This window comes from Etheostoma cragini, chromosome 5, assembly GCF_013103735.1.
Source record: "Etheostoma cragini isolate CJK2018 chromosome 5, CSU_Ecrag_1.0, whole genome shotgun sequence".
Taxonomy (NCBI): domain Eukaryota; kingdom Metazoa; phylum Chordata; class Actinopteri; order Perciformes; family Percidae; genus Etheostoma; species Etheostoma cragini.
Genome location: NC_048411.1, coordinates 1496582 through 1502581, shown reverse-complemented (window position 1 = coordinate 1502581; position 6000 = coordinate 1496582). Strand labels below are relative to the sequence as shown.

At 45.4% G+C, this 6000-nt stretch overlaps 1 protein-coding gene across 13 annotated transcripts in view; it reads left to right on the top strand.

Annotated features, from left to right (window-relative positions):
* Positions 1-6000, top strand: part of fbrsl1 (fibrosin-like 1) — a 294241-nt gene that overhangs the window by 258800 nt on the left and 29441 nt on the right. The window lies entirely within an intron of this gene.

Sequence of the window (6000 nt, the reverse complement as noted above, 5' to 3'; positions counted from 1 at the left end):
GACAGACTGGACATATAAATTAGCTTTCCTCTTCTGAACTTTTAAAAATGTTGTCATCATAGACAGAATGTTAATGTAAACTGGGAGGTCCCATAGACATATTTTACTCTTGATTGCCTTTTCAGTAGTTCTTTTAATATTTGTTGAAAATGTGTTGAAAACCATTTTCTAAATGAAGTTGTGAAAATGTAGCACTCATGGTCAAACTGACTATACATAGTTCATATATTAGTATGGAAGAGATAAAGATACTTGTCTTGTGGTTGTTGTAAAAGAATGCTGGTAACCAGTCTTGTTGTTTTTCATTTTGGACCATGCTTTTATCTGCAAAGTAGAGCAGATACTTGTAGCATCAGTGTAAATCTACCTCCTTTTGGTAATAACAAATTAGAGGTCTTTGTTTACCTCAGTTTTCCTCACCTTCACATCAGAACATCCACTGTAAAGGCTAGATTTCCTTTCAACAGCGTATGAAGGTATTTCTCGGTTTAGCTCAGTAGCTTTGACTGCTAAGTGGAAAAGCATGGCTGACATGGAGGAGAGAAACCAGGCCTGTCGGCCATGTGATGTAGATGACCTGTGACCAGCGTCGGCCTCGTGAAACCAGCGTTCACAATGACAATGACTCCCAGACTTGCATGGTTAAGAAAACAACTAGACCGCGTCCGACTCCATCTATTTTCCACCGGGCTGCTGGACTACTGCTGTTGTAAGCTGTCAGGGCGTTGACTTATTTTCCCGGCATGCCCGTACAGAACATGGCTACATATAAACATACTCTGCTGTGAAGAACAGCTAGTGCAGGCTAATACACAGCCGTCGTCTTTTACACACATCCACACACCCCGTGCATGTCTGCTGGCCAACGGAGGGCTTTGTGACTCTTGCCAATGTGCACACAGGACTGAGGATTAGGTCTCTGGAATTACATCCAGACAATCCTGTCAGAGTCGCTCCTGATTGTCACACAGATCAACCAGATCCTGTTTGGTTAATGTGGAAGAAGGGCACCAGATTAGAAATAGGGGTTAGAAAAGGTGAGGCAGCAAAGAAATCAGCAGTTTGATGAAGTGATTTGGTGACGATGGTATCACGCTGCAATTGCAGAGCTGCCACCAGCCGACTCTCTTCTTCCATGCCGATGTTGTTGTTTTGAGCTTTAATGGATTCTAGGACAGTGTTTGTTTTTGGCCTAGACTGGTTTTGTGTGTGTGGGTGTGTGTGTGTATCTGTAATACAAAGCAGCCCACAGGCTGTTTTCCTCTGGTTTAGAATGCGGCGTATGTGTCCCATTACCGGTCTCGCTCACAGTCCTCTGGGACCAATGAAAAGCCTGCTTTCCTCTGATCACCAGGCCTGTCGAGCTGTTGGCTGGGAGACGCTCCGACAGATACACACACACACACACACACACACACACACACACACAAACATTATGGCACACATAAATATATAATGCTGTGATGATGTTTGGCTCGTACATTTCTATAGGTAATGAGTGTTCCTTCCTCCTTTTAACTCTTCCTTGCCTCGCCTCACTGTGCTCCTCTCTGAACTTTATTTTGGTGAGCAGTTACTGGTACGAACAGTTGAGCCAAATTGCACACAGGCCCACAGTCTGTCATGTTAATGAAACGGTTCAGGGTTAATAGAGGCGAGGAAAGACCAACATAGTAATCAGTAAAGGAAAAGCGCTGTAATTATGCACACAGAACATGGTTTTCGGCGAAACACAGAGATGTGTACTTTTCATCATCAAGCTCCTCGTATCTGTTATAACACAGCACACACTGAGCAGTTCTCTATGGATGTTGTTACCCAATAACTAGCACCACCTCTGCTGGATGTCTGTCTGTGTTGGTGGTTTAGAGGTAGAAAGGTACAGCAAAGGCCAAGCATTATCTAACAGTTATTGTTTTTTGTTTATTTCCTGTTTTCAACCTCCTGCAAATTATTGATTTCCTGGAGGATGGCATGTTTCAGTGAAAGCGCCGCAAAGACTTTTGCTCCACTCAGGGCTACTCCTTGAATCGCAGGTCAGAGTTTGCTGTTGTCACTTGCTTGAAGGCGAATGAGAAGCTAAATGTAGCTGCTGAGCATGTACGGGGCACCTCCACACAGCACAGATAAACACTTCCCTGGTAGACCTTATAACATTTCCCTATGCTGCGCCTATGGAAATAGTGGGGAGTCATCACCTAGCTGTCAGCGGCCAGAAATATCTGAGAACACTTTGGAATCTGCAGTGACCATGTTGAATGTTGCATCTGTGGGGTTGTAGAGCGATAGGTATAGTTGAGACTTTTCCTGCCCCCTTTGTGCTCTCTGAGGTCCTGTTGTCCTAGTAGGTGCTACCTGTGTGGTGTGTTGTTCACCAGGCAAACTTGGGGCATCTTGGGATAGCAGGAGAAAGATTGGTAGAAAACCCATTTCTGAAGTGGATTTGTGCCCTTGTAATCCTGATTAATTTTGACCCGTTGTGCTCATTTTAAACAGAGCATTACAGTAAGCGTGAACACAGCGAGCTCCGGGGCGAAACCAGGAGCTTAGCGGCTTTGGGAGGCTTAGCTGCAGATGGCATTTTAAGCCGGACTTAATAAATTGTTTCCATTAAACTTACCGGCCCACACATACTGGATTAGACCAGAGGAACAAAGGAAGGAGAGAGCGTGCAGACGAAGAAGAGGGGTGGGGGAGCGTGCACACACACAACTCCCATCATGCACATCTGACTCTGTTAACATCTCTCTGAGGCCACATAAAAGGTGAAGATGGGGTGACTGTGGTGTTCAGGGAGATAGAAGCTTTTGGACATGAATGCAAAATCCACTCACTTCAGAGCTGTTGCTCGTCAGGGATGTTGGACCAATTTGCTTAATTGACACAGAAGTAAACAAAAAAAAAGATGCATAAACCATTTAGCTTGGCAGTGGATTTAAGGCTTATCCTCTAACTGTTTATATATAAACACATTACCAGTGCTGTAGCTTAAGGATTTAGGATCTGCGCATACCCTTGCTATTTTTCTCTTTCTTTGGAGCCCTTTTACTCATATATCAATCTTCTATTGTGGGAAATCAATTCCTTATGGTAGAGCCCCTCCTCTCCTCTCCTATCCTCAGCCCGCCTCTGCCATACCTCCTTCCCCCATCAGCTCATGGCCTGCTCCCTAAGCTCTCATTATGTGCTACACAGTCCAGGGTCCCTGTGTCGAATCGCTAATCAACCACCCTGTCTTCAGGCCTGCTCTCTCAATAGGTGCTGAGTGGCCTTTGTTCCGCCGCTGCTGTTTGCTGCATGTCAATAAAGAGCTATGGCCTGCTCCTCCTACTCCTCCTCCTCCTCCTCTTCTTCTGTTACCTGGGCCAGCCTTAGCTAAAGGCCTGGTCCTGCAGTGCAATCTCACAGCAAAATGAAACACAGTCCCACCTACTGGATTCTGAATGGCAGAGAAGGGAGGAAGGATTGTGATTGGAGAGGGAGCGGCAAGGTCAGGGGCAGGGGGTATTGAGGGCATCTTAGCCGTAGCAAAGTAGATGAGAGAGCATGTTTGTATTCGGCCGGGCAGCTCTCCGCTGGCCAGGTCAGTGTAATGTATCACCAACCTCGGCAGCCGGCCTGGCTGTTTGCAGCCTCTCACCTATTAAATAATGAATGCAGGTTGACCCTCTGACCAACTAATCAGCTTTTTCGCCACCGTTGAATCAGGATTGAGTGGAAGTAGATGGAGAGTGTGGCTGGCTGGCTGGATGAATGACTGGAGGGCAGACATGTTGTTGAGCGCTGCAGAGGCTTCCCACAGCAAGATTAGCAAACAGCCATCACCGCTGTGGAATCTAAGCCTGGTGAAGCTCACCTCCAGTCCCTACTGGGATGTGTTTGACAAAGTCCAGACAGTTCGCATGGCGTGCTTCCTTTATCAAGAAGACCAATGTTCCCGAATTGACATAGCACTTATGGTCAAGCTCTGGTGTTTTGGGGTTTTGGCACTTGTGTGTGACAGTCAGACTATGTGCAAAAGAGAGGAGGTTGGTAGTTTTGGATGCATAAAGTAAACCATCCCTCTGGCCTCTAACACCACCTCACTTGTAACTGAGCTTGAACAGCAGCTCATGTGTTCCCTCTGATTTAATTTAAATATTAAAAAGGTACAAACTCCTGGCAGAATACAGAAGGTAGACAGGTTAGCTAACACTCACAGTTCAGGGAGAGAACATACTTGGCAGAAATTGAAGAAAACCATGTAGTATATGGGTTGTTTCTTTATTCATCATTGGGTTATTAGTGTTCACAGACACAGGACACTTTATGAGCTGGGAGATTTGTTTTTGGAGAAAGGGGCTCCATTAATGCCCCTTTATTGATAGTGCTAATGCTGTTTGTGCAGCCATCCCTGTCAGAGAGATGAAAATAAATAGGGGGGAGCTTGGCGGAGATAAGACACGTGTTTAATTATTAATTGAGCCATTACTGACAGAGATTGCCTTTTTTGATTTAAAGCAGGACGACCTGCTTCAGGGACAGAAAAAGCAATTACAGAATTCCCAGCTTGCACCGCTGCTGCCCATCGTTTCAGTATACACTCTGAGAGAGGAGTGAAAGGAGACAAAACACTCCCACACACACACACACACAGATCCATTTACACTGCGGTGTTCCATAAATTATTTTAATTCTTCTTCAATATTTATAGCGTTTTAAATTACGATTACATGGTCATGTACTATTTATGTAGAGTGGCAGGCAGTCAGGAACCAAGCCACATTACCCACAATGCCTCTATGGCCTGGCACCTTGAAAAGCTGACTGAAGGGAATTGTTTGGTTTTGAATGATTCAGGAAGTGATGTCAAACTGCACCGGCTCTTACAAGTCGCCTGTTTTTCAAAGACACTCCTGATTATCTATGCACGGCAATTAGTTGACTTGTAAAATCCGAGCTGATATGTCATGCTATCCCTGTGTGCACTCTGTGGCCCCTGCAAAGTGCTATTATGTCCATTACAAAAGTAATGCTGTGGGCAAAGAGCCCTGAGTGCATGAAATATTAACTTAACCCCCGATTAGAGTGTTGGGTCACTGCTGGTTGAGCTTCGAAGGTGAAACAGAAACTCGGCTATTGTCAATGTATTTGCCCCCCCTTTTTATCTTAGCCATTACATGTCAGAACGCTTGACACCCGTCACTCAGTCCTGCTCATGCCTGTCATCTGTTTCAGCGAGCCCATGGGTGGAGATCAGCTGTTGTGACAGAAAATGGGAGTCACATTGAAGGCTGTGGGATTAGACTCCTGTGTGTGGCTCTGGGTTCATTGACTGAATATGGATTCCGCTTTAGCTGTGGAGAGGGAGCAATTACAGAATCACTAACGGCCATGAATGAGTTTTAGGATAAGTTGTCAGGGGACATCATCAGCATTTTGGCTGCTGCCCTTTAGCTATACATCTTTGGAGTGTAATGCCAATGGTGTGTCATCTCCGAGCCGTGCTCCCCAGCTCACTGTTAAGAACAGGTTGGCATATACTGAGGGCTTCACAGTTTATAAGATCAAGTTAAAGTGAATGTATTGAATCCTTTCAATACTGAGCAGTACAGTTCAGCCTCAAAGCCATCTCCTATCCACAACCAAGGCCATGTCCTTCCCTGGGGCCTTTCAGTGCTGTCTCTTCAGTTCAGGTTAAATGATAAAATGGCCGCGTTCTGCCGTCCTGGCCTTTCCATGCACATGGTTCCCTTCCCCTATCACACCATCAGCAGCATTGCACGCCACGCTAGATAATAAGCACATATGAAATTATACTGTGGCTTTGACCCCAAGGTGACACTTACACCTCAGCTGACATTTCTATTTGTGCAGCCATCAATCGAAGCACACAGCAAGGAGAGGGCATTCTCAACGATGAAATCAGGTTTCAGGACTACCGTCACCGACAAAAGGTTAAGATATGATATGATTAGTTTTTTGGCTAAGCTAAGCGGACAAAGCATTCAATAAATGACT